Source organism: Cygnus olor, chromosome 14, assembly GCF_009769625.2.
Source record: "Cygnus olor isolate bCygOlo1 chromosome 14, bCygOlo1.pri.v2, whole genome shotgun sequence".
Taxonomy (NCBI): Eukaryota; Metazoa; Chordata; class Aves; order Anseriformes; family Anatidae; genus Cygnus; species Cygnus olor.
This window is the reverse complement of record NC_049182.1, coordinates 18,667,501-18,678,734: the sequence shown is the minus strand read 5'-3', so window position 1 is coordinate 18,678,734 and position 11,234 is coordinate 18,667,501. Positions and strand designations below refer to the sequence as shown.

Below are 11,234 nucleotides of genomic sequence, written 5' to 3'. Positions count from 1 at the left end.
AAGGCTGGCCTAAATTCTAAACTAAATTTTGATGTACATGCAATTTTTTTTTTTTTTTTGCCTTGAAACCAATGCTTTATATGTGAAGTTGTCAAGAAACAAATACACATTAAGATAACCTACATTTAAGTTGGTTATATATCATCCATGTTACTTGATTGTTGAAATAAGATTAAATTGTAAAATTCAGCAAAATACAATCCAAGACCAATGTAATTTTCTTTAGATCAAAATCATCATTTTATCATTGTAATTGACTTTGGAAAAAAATAATAAATTCGTATATAATGAATGCACATCAAAACTTCAGTTTGATTGTAGTTCAAATAGAAGAAAACAGAAAAATAGTAGCCTGATCATATTCTTGAAATAAGTAGTAACTACCAGACTATATTTCAATAAAATTAGGATCAGACCTCCTAATGAGCAGAAGTTACTCATGCAACCATGTTGAGATAAAAGGGAAATAAGTTGGAAAGGTCTAACAAGAACTCTCAGATAGCTAGTGAGATTCACATATGGTTGAACAAACATCTGTATAGATGGTATTTGCTCAGACAAATATTTTGGTATAATATGGTACCTAATAAAGAGTGGGCACAAAGACATCAATTGTGGTAAGAAGTCTACACTTAGCCAAATTGGGTTTCTGGTGTAACAACAACAACAGAAGTAAATTTCAAAACCAGTGGCTGCCTTGCTAGGAAGTTCCAGTACTTCTGAAACACATCATCAACAATAATCAAGCAGAACAGTCATGTAAATTTCAATTGGTCCAGTGAGCTAAAGATGTCATACCCTACTTTATTCTTTACTTATGTGACAGGAATTTGGCACACAATGAATAACAAAATAGAAAAGTTGACCCAAATTTTCACAGCTATGGAAATATATGAAGACCATAAAAGTAATTTTGATAAGGTAATGGAAAACAGTAAACATTTTTTGTCACTTCTAAAACATTCAGGCCATCATCGGTTAGAGAGTTTACCAGTGAAACTCCGTAAGACTTGCTTCTATAGTAAGAAATGAAGTGTTAAACTTCACAGACTGCTATTGCAAAAAAAAAAAAAAAAATATATATATATATATAAAGCATTTGTAAATACTTTAAGTGCATATTACTCTAAAACTCTACTTACTCTAGAAATTAGTGTCATGGACCAAAAATACATTAATAATAATCAATGGTGCCTAAATATACTGTGTTTAGGAAAAAAATATTCCCATTGCTGTTCTCCAAAACCTTGCACCTTCTATATGGTAGAGGAAGCTGAACATATAGGCTGGTAACAAAATTTTCAAGAAAAATATCTGATTATCATCTATATTAACTTATTTGGTTATTCCAGTCATTTAATACGACACACAACATAAGTTTTGGTTGAGTTCTGAAGTAACCTTAAAGGCAAGGTAACCATACATGCCACTGCAGACAATTGTGTAATATAGCCTCCTCCCAGCAGATGGAGATAGGAAAACAACCGAAATTGAGGTATAGCAATCAACTTCTGTTCAACTAGCTAGATCAGTGTTCTCTCCCTCTTTTTTTTTTTTAAATGCTGTTTTTAAGAAAACTCTGTTCCCCTCAGGTACTCAGAACACATCCAATAGGAATACTTCTGACACTGAAATACGATAGGGCAAATATAGGCTAAAGAATGCATGTTACTACTCAATCATCATTACAACCATTTTCCTTCCCTTCCCATTTTCTTCTGCAATTTCTCTTTGTCTATTATACCCTGTGACATAGATTATTATTATTGCCTATTGTTCACAAACAGGGTCAAATGCTGATTATGTAGCTGAAATGCCAGAAAGCATTTAACTAACTTCTGCAGACTCTTAGCAGCAATATATGAGTGGGGGATTGAAGGGGCTGGCGAGGATGATTAAAAGTTTCAAACACAGCAAAAATTTTTCTGATGACATGACTAACTTTTGATCCAGAACAGGAAGACTGAGCCTCAGTTACACCTTCCCTCACACTTCTAGATAGCTTTTATGTCACACATTGAAAAGATTTGGATAGTTCCTTTACTCACTCTTAGAAGGTATTAATGCAGTAGTATAACAATGGAAGTGAATGGACACAAATAGACACAAATTTCAGAAAGATAAATAGGAATAAAATTTCACAAGAATGTCGGTCAAACATTGGAACAGACTACCCAGAAAATTTGTGCTAACACCTTCCTTGGTGTTTACACACTCAAAAATGAGGTGGATTACATCCTAAGAAAATTGACTTTACTTCAGAGTTGCCTCTAATCTTGGATCAGAGGGCTAGACCAGATGACTTGCAAAGGTTCCTTCCAACACTAATTATTCCATGGTTCTGTGAAACTGTTTTCTTAGCTCAGAAAAAGAAAAAAAAAGTTAAAGCTTTCCTTTTTGAAACTAGCAAAAGGAAAAAGTCAAACAACTTTTCGTTTTTAAGTTTTTAGAACACAATAGTAAATAATTGGAACAAAGAGGACCAAGGTCTGAAGATCTTTTACTTGTGAAGAAATGGTAGTAAAACTAAAATTTTTGTCTGTTGATAAAATGTTTCTTGTCAGACCATGATAACTGGAATTATTTGGCGATTGCTGAAACTGACAGACATTCAACAATACTCCCACACAGAAAGCATTTTTAACTGAAATTTATCTGTTAAATCTGCCATTGATTTTAAAAATATATTGGGGAAAGCTGCCAATTCCCATGAGATATTTGATCAGTAATTTTAAAAGCTTCAGTAGACAAATGTTAACCCACCAATAAAGGCTGTCATACAGTAGCACCACAAGATCCAACTGTGCTAAGCACTGTAGCAACTAAGATTAATCAACAGAACTCTGCAAGCTAAATAATATAAATCAGTGAGGCAGACAAATGAGGGAAAAGGAGGAGGAAGGCAGTACCATCATTACCACTGACTAGGAAAAAGCAAAGAAGTTCTTTGCAATGGATTTTGACATTTATGATGGACAGCAAAACACAGAAACGCTGATATTCTCTGCATAATTTGTGCTTTTTTCCAGCCTTCCAACAGGATTTCCTCTTGATCTGTGGCTTATGGGAGCCCAGATAATAACACATGGCAAGCAGCCACTTTCTTCAGAACTACTCTTGAAAGGATAAAAGTCCAAAGGTTTTAAATGCTGATCAGGAGCATGATCATGCTCCTCTATTTAGCAGTCAGTGGGACTGCTGAAGACCTAGGATAGAAAAGCTTCAGAAAACTTCAGACGTTCCTCATAAGGAGAAGGCTGAGGTTCTTTGCAGATGAGGTAAAACTTATCTGTTCCTCAAAACAGAGTTTGAGGGAACGGTTTTCAATAAGAAATTTTCTTATGGTCAGAATTTTTCATCCACCTATTACTATAACTTATCTTTAACCACAAGCATGGACTCAAAGTCACACACAAACAAGTTTTAGTAAGACCAGAGCCATTATGAGAAACTCCTATGATTTTATCAGCTGTAGACTTTTCATGAGGCAAAATTTACACACACTAGTTCTTTCTCGTATACCTAGTATTCCTGCATTTGTGTGAGCTTACATGTGCTTGCAGGATCACTCAAAAATGTTATAACTAGATTAGATAAACACAAATAAGGTGACAATTAATAAATTCAGGGTAGTTAAGATAAAACAGAAGTAGGTAAGGCTTCGAAGACCTAAAACAAGGCTTCAGAGGTAAACTACATTTTGATGGCATAAGAACATACAGAACTTGCACATTTTGGATACAATGGAAGCCATCAAAGTCAACAGTCAGGTAACGTCAAGTAACTGCTAGCATTTTCAGAATATCAATTTTACAGCAAGGGCTACCTAGTAAAAAGTTTAGAGGTTGATTACCAAGAATTCGGTTCATTTAAGGTCAGGGTAACAAGCAAAAAATAACCACAGAAGTGTACTTCACAAAGATAGTGTGATTGACTTCTCTGTTAGAAATTTACTGGGAAAAAGCTGTTATATGCAAAAGTATTCATACACTGATCAGTTTCATCTACTGATCTAGGGATATCTTAAAGGGAATCAGTAGCCTTCCCCACCCCCACTTACCCAGGGACTCAGACTTCAGAAAATTAAATTTAGTTTGGGACCATAAGCCTACTATGACCCAACACACTAATTAAAGTGAGAGTCATAGCATCTCTATCTCATTATCTAGAACTACAACATTTGTATAGGTCTACCGCGGCATTGAAGGAAAGAGAAATAGTGTTTAAGATTCAATTAGAAATACGAAAGCCATCATTTGTACTAAATAGAAAGAAAAGCTGACACTTCTAAGCGGAAATAATATGCTTACAAAATAATGTAAGCATTAAGCAATAGTTTTCAAAATGCTACGAATACTTTTGTGAAATGCAGAGAAAGGGTAGCTAGAAAAATTGGGAAAAACAAATTAAAAGGATAAATTACTGCTAAGAAAAAGTTTAGTATATTCACAGAAGCCTGCATGCAGAAAGGAGGACACTGATCCAGAAATAATTATACTGGGAAATAGGATAAAGAGAATAAAAATAGCTGCCGTTAAACTGTTACTTTTCCTCCAGTTGTCCTAAAACAATGTTTTTGTCCACTGTCTAAGCTACTTAATCGCATATTTTACATGTATTTAATGCACATATGAAAACATGACAGAGCTGATCAAGATTATATACTTGTATATAAAATATTTTTTTTATATCCACAATACATATAAAATCTAATTAACACAACTGCTAAAATAATTGTGTTTATTGTGTTATTCCATTAAATGGAAAGCCTTCAGGTGAGCCAAATATATGTTTTCAGATTGACTTACTTGTAAATTGCAGAGATTTCACTACTATCAAGTTGGCAGGAAGCTAAGGAAAATAAAATTACCAGTGGTGAGGTGGAAGGAGGTGAATAAACTCAGAACAGATAGGCACCATCCCATGACAGTTTGATAGCAAGCCTTCTCATAAATCTACTAAGCTATAGCTTCACTTGATTGGAAAATACAGATACACTGTACATGTTTAAAATGTTGTGGAGGAAGGTGGAGCAACCAGACATACAGTGAAACCTGAAGAAAAAACTAAATATAACGAAGAGGGATTTTCTGAAACAAATTGCTCAGTAGTCATTGCACAAATGAAGCTGCAGATATTCCTAAAGTCCTTGACATACAGCTTATGCTACTCCCTCTGTAAATCAACACCATGCAGACTGTGGATAAAAGCACATGATTTTTTTTGTTGTTGTTACAAGTAGATATACCCAATATATTTGTCTTGCTCTTTGTGACACAGTGCAACTGCTGACTTACTTTCTCCAAAATTCAAAGTAGCAACTGAATTCTTTCAGCCATTGTGTACTTAAGATCTAGGGGTATACTGCATAGAAGAGTTCTACGGCCCTCTCTTCATGTTGTTCAGGAAAACAAAGATCTCTTACACGTTCCCCTCCACAAGACTGTACATAAAAATTGCTATTCAGGATCAGACTTCATAATCCTATTCCATGTTATTTCTCTCTTTGGAAGAGTGATTATTATATTAGAAGATAGGAGAGTTCATTAAGTGAGGGCAATATCTGCCTTGAATATCATCTAGACATAAAGAACTATGAAAAACTCACTTGAATCCAGCTGTTGACGTCACGTTCATATATGCATCTTTCTATTCCAAGACAGAAAGGAATATTTTTTCATTAAAATGGAAGTATTAGAAAATCGAAAAACCTCTGATTATTTTATCTATAACATTGATCTATAGTTTCTTTCACTTTCAGCAGATGATATGTCAAAGAACTTCTGAAAGGTATTTGAAGCAAACAGTTGCTCTTTTTTTTTTTCCCCCTCTTTCTCTCTCGCATTCTCTCCCTGCCTGATCCCCTTTCTAGTAAAGGCTATAAATATCTAAAAGCACTTATTCTAATTAGTGTTTCTCTATTTTATAACCAATGAGAAATTAATGATTCCAAGATGCTCATCTGAAAAATATGAATTTATCCACTATAAAAATACTAGTAAATAGCATATACAGTACTGTAAATCATTGAGGAAAGAAAAAATCTGCAATAAATGACAAACAGATTTGAATACTTTTGTATAAGAGGCAGATTATTCAAAACTTAAGAATTGAGGGTGTTAAAAAGCAAATGATTAAAATATCAATAGCTTATAAAGCTTTTGTATGAAATGCATCATGAATGATTTTAGGTTAAATATGTAGCAAATACATGAGCAATCTAATAATATATCTTTATTCACAATTTTCTATAATAAAATTCTGCATTAAACTTTTGAAGGAAAACTACAACTAAATTACATTCTTACTCAGGATTTCATCGGAAGAGAGTAGTTTTATATTTATTGAAAACATGTATTTCTGTCGTGGGTTTTTTTCCAAACTTAATGTTTTTCCATTTGCTTATTTCTATTTTTCAAATATATTTACACTTAAATAATGCTTACTTTTCATGTTAGGAGATAGTAGCAAGTAGACATAAATGTGCATTCTGAAACTGCATTATACTGGGCTTCATTTGTCAATATTTCAGCTTTCAAATACAATTGACTAAAATAGCTCACTCCTGTTTATAGAAAGGCATTTAGGGATAATCATTATGGAAGCATACATCCAAGTAACTAGCTTTGTGTTCTCTGAAAGGCCTAACAACATTTTTAGAAAAGAAATAAATGTGGCACCTTGGATGTAAATATACAAAGGTTTAATCCATAGTTAATTGCTCATATTGCAAAAACCTAGATGCTTTTTCTTGTTTAGTTCATTCATTTAATAACCTGAGATCTTTGCAAACTGGTAAGTAAAACTTGAGTATAAAGTGCCTCAGAAGGAGCGATACAGACAGGCTAAATTTTCCAAGACATTTGGAAGGTTAATATTTTACAGTACTGTAACCTTGGTGATGCTCCAATATGAGTAATTATGATATCAGGTACATTTCAGTAATAGTATAATTAATATCCAGATTCAGTGCATACAAAAGTTGAGAGAGAAACGCTGCTAGTTCCACAGGTAAGGTCTGTGATAACTATTATCTGTACTGTTCTTAATATGCCTGGGAAGCTAAGAACAAAACAGTTTTCTTACTCTTTTTACAAATACAGAGCATTAAACATGCATTTTAATGTTTTCTACAATGCAACCATGTAATCTCCTCTAATAACGTCAAGTAACTGTTGAGAATGAGCCTAATTAAGAAACACTTAACCAGCTTATCTCTACCTAGGCAATCAACATGGAAAGGGTCACGTGTCAGAAAGGGTATTTGGGCCAATCATCTAATGATTTAATACTAAATCATCTCCAACATTTGAAGGTTCAACAATTTTAATACAGTTAAAGAGAAGAATATATGGAGAAATGTTTAAGGATGACCAAATAATCCACATCTAAAGATCTGAGAAATTTTACTTCTCTCTTTTTTTTTTTTTTTTTTTTGATTCCCCCTGCAGAGTTGGGAAGAAAGACACTCAGCCAATTATAACTCCATCAAAATTTCTTTCAAAACCAAAACAAATACAAATTCTCATTTCATATATTTATCTTAATGGATTTCTTTTAAAAATATAATTAGTGCCCCATAGCAAGCAATATTTTAAAAATGGTTTAACTTGTTACTGCCAAACAACTTAATGTTTAACTGAGTACGCAGCTAATAGTGCATAATTAAATGTACAAAAATACAAGCATGTGACTTTGGAAATCAAGCATTTAAATTATGTATTTCAATTACATAACTGTTTCTGAGATAATATATAAAATAGAGACAAATATAGATTAATTAATTTTACTAAAGTGCTTAGTTGAATATCTACAGGGAAGTGACATAAATCCAATCTCTGATCACAGTCAAGGAGTGTTAGCTAGAGGGGATAATACTGGTTATCAATGTGCTTCACAGTTACTCCAGTGAAATATTAATGTATTTAGTATAAAAAAATATATGTGACATTTTAGATCTAAACATGCATTCATCTTATTCAGAGCTACTGCAATAAATTAACATTTTATATTAGTTTTTTTTTTTTCTGACATACAACCCCAAAATTGGCAGCAAACTGTAGGATTCTCTAGACACATAAGAAGCCATCCAGCAACATAATGGTTTAACTGACTCTGAGTGAAAGGTAAACAAGCTCTAACTCCTACCCACTTCTGTTATATTTCACTCTTGTGTAAAAGCAGATATATCAAACTAACTCAAAAAATAAATTAAAACCACACTATTTCACCTTCTTTTAGGTCTAAAATTAAGAGAAGGTATTAAATCATACTTTTAGAAAATAATCAAGTACACCAATATACATATCTGAAAAATAAATTCATAAGAAAATTACAGGCATAAAAAAATGAAAAAAAAATTTAATTTAACCCAAAGTCTGTGTAATAAAATAAGTTTCATTATGTAAAAGTTGGTAAAGACTTACTAAACACACATCTGAAATGTATTTTTGTTTCTTTAATCTGATTCCTAAATGTGTGTTCCTAAGGAAGTGCATTTGCTTCACTCAGAGTGTGCTGAGGCCCTGGCCCAGGCTGCCTAGAGAAGCTGTGGATACCTCATCCCTGGCAGTGCTCAAGGCCAGGTTGGATGAGGCTTTGGGCAACACAGTCTGGCAGGCAGTGTCCCTGCCCGTGGCAGGGGAGCGGAACTGGATAGTCTTTAAGGTCCCATCTAACCCAAACCACTCTATAATTCAAGCAGAGATTTGTAAGCAACATATTAAACAGTTATATAACCCCTTGAATCACTTCTCTAAGTTCTGTATCTTGTGCAGTCTCAGACATTTCTACCCAGACAACTTTACCTTCATATCTAAGGCACTGAAGTCAAACATGACTTGGCTCCACCTGTAAGTCCTTATAGACTACCACCTATAAATTGAATATAATGGTACGTACCTACTACCACACAAACAATAAAAGACAAGTATGGATTTACTGGGCTTCTTTCACTGTGAATTTGGGCTTAGCATTCTCCTTATACAATATATAAAAGGACTGACCTCCAAAAAAGCAGGAATCTCAAGACTTAAATATCCATGTTCACTGATTCTTGAAATTTGAGGAAGAACTTTTTTCTTTGTAGAAACCACCTCTCTCTTACTGCATAGTTTCTATTCAGCAAAAAGAAAGAATCACTACCATGGGTACTGTTATATAATCACAGGGATTACTAATAATTAACACCATTGAATTTGCAAAACTTCACCCAATTCAGGTGCAGTGAACTTGTGTTGTCTTAGCCTTCTACCCCAGGTGCTGCTGCAGGAGAAAGGTTTCCTTCCCACCTTGTTGCATTTTACACCTGTGCTGGAAGCATACCCAAACAATCATAGGACCCAAACAATCAGGGAGCTGGGTTGACAGTCACATACAGAGAACTTGCTTCTCCTGCATTAGGACTGAGATATTTGCAAATGCAGTCAAGATGGCAGAATTCATGCAAGATCCAGAAAAAGAGAACATACACAGTGGAACCTGTTACTCCCCTACCATAACTATTTTGTCCTCAGACAAAGGTTAGTATTCTCTTCCTGGCAAATTAACGCTAAGTCTCATTCTTTGGTTATGAAAGGCTGTGTAACAATTACCTATATTGAAATAATAATCAATGATTAACATCAGATACAGTTAACATAACCTCATAAATTAGACTTGTTTTTCTTATAGTATTTCTGAGGTATGAAAGAATGTTTCCTTTTAAAACCGGACTGTCTTTCAAACATACAGTGAAATCACATAAGAAAGTTATGACTGCATAGATGAGATCACCAGGAGAACCAGCAAGGTTCTGAAAAGTAAAATATTCCTTCCCTTATGCACTTACAGAGTGACCACTCAGCCATCAACTCTGCTTTTGATGACAGTGCTTAAAAACGTGACAGAAATACAACAGAACCACAGGATGACACAGCCTGGTAAACTATACTGCTGTCACACTCCTGATTCCTCTCCCTCTTCACTTGAGAACAGGAAACAGTTACTGGCGTTTTACTAAGAGCCCTGTTGTCCACTGGTATTGAAAGAAGGCTGGTGTCACAGATGGCAACAATGCCAACAAAAGAAAAAGGTCTTTCAAGAACTGAGGCAAAGGATAGTTATGCAGCTTAATCCTGCCTGTTTCCTACAACGTCTGTTTTGCAGTGCTTCAGCTCTACAGAACAGTGAAGGAGCCTATGGCACTTGAGTTTGCTTTAGGTTATTTGAAGATGGTATAGATATGAGGCATCTAGAGATATCCACCAGCTTCCACAAAATGATTCATAGATTCATATTTCCCAGAAATGCTTCAACTGGTATTATGTCCAACAGAAGTTTCTAAGAAAAACAAGAAATCGCACAATACTTGTGTCAATTTCTATACTACGCAGCCAGTTCCCCTTGTACTTTGGAGCGTCCACTATATACCTGCATGGTAGGTGGGACAAATACTAGCAGCTGAGCAGAGGGCTGTCTCACAACTTTCAGAATAATTTAATGATGAATTTCTTTAATTTGCTGCCCAGTAAATCTGCCACAGGTAAGCTTCCTTCTTTACTGAAGCCTTTATGCTAGACTGCACATTGAATAACGTCAAAGAAACAACCCAAGATTTGGAACAATATGCAATGGCTTCTGTTCACTTGGACCTTTGATTTTCCTGGACACAAACCAAATTCATGTTCAAGCTCTCATGAATACAGGCTTAAATCTTTAAGCATTTAATATATAACAATAAGAATGTAACTGTAGAAATATTTGCAGGTGCATAACAAACTTGTACTTCCATATTAGAAAACAGCGTTTCACCGTGGCTGAGCTTCGTACAGGACAAACACGGCTTGGCCAGAAGTACATGTACGGCCGTGTGCTCCCTCAGTCCCGTGTGCCAGTGCCCCGTGGTGCAAGATACCAGCCCGGCCATCTGGGAGCAGACGGCTCAGCCCCACGCAGCACTGCCAGTGGCAGGGCGGGAGAGCTGCACATGTGAGCCAAGCTCTCCTGGAGGACTTTTGATGACAGCAGAAGAAATATATTGAAAGGATAAACAGAGTAGAGCTAACACCGTCCTGTGACAGAAAGATGACTAAGAAAGAATATCAATCTGGCATGTGTCTCATTTACTCAGAACTGTACAAGGATAAAACTGTTTTTACCTGGATCTCTGCTGTATATCATCTAGAAAATGAATTTCTTTACTGGGAAAAAAATAGAGCTCATAAAAATAAACAAAACAAGCAAAAAACCTATAT

At 34.8% G+C, this 11,234-nt stretch overlaps 1 long non-coding RNA gene across 1 annotated transcript in view; it reads right to left on the bottom strand.

Moving 5' to 3' along the window:
* Window positions 1-571: 571 nt before the first annotated feature.
* The window catches only part of LOC121078007, a 15,761-nt gene continuing 5,098 nt past the window's right edge, over window positions 572-11,234 (bottom strand). The window contains exons 2-4 of the long non-coding RNA XR_005824414.1: window positions 9,006-9,116; window positions 5,609-5,649; window positions 572-719 (exon numbers count right to left, since the gene is read on the bottom strand). This is a non-coding gene — a long non-coding RNA (uncharacterized LOC121078007). The remainder of the gene's footprint in view (window positions 720-5,608; window positions 5,650-9,005; window positions 9,117-11,234) is intronic.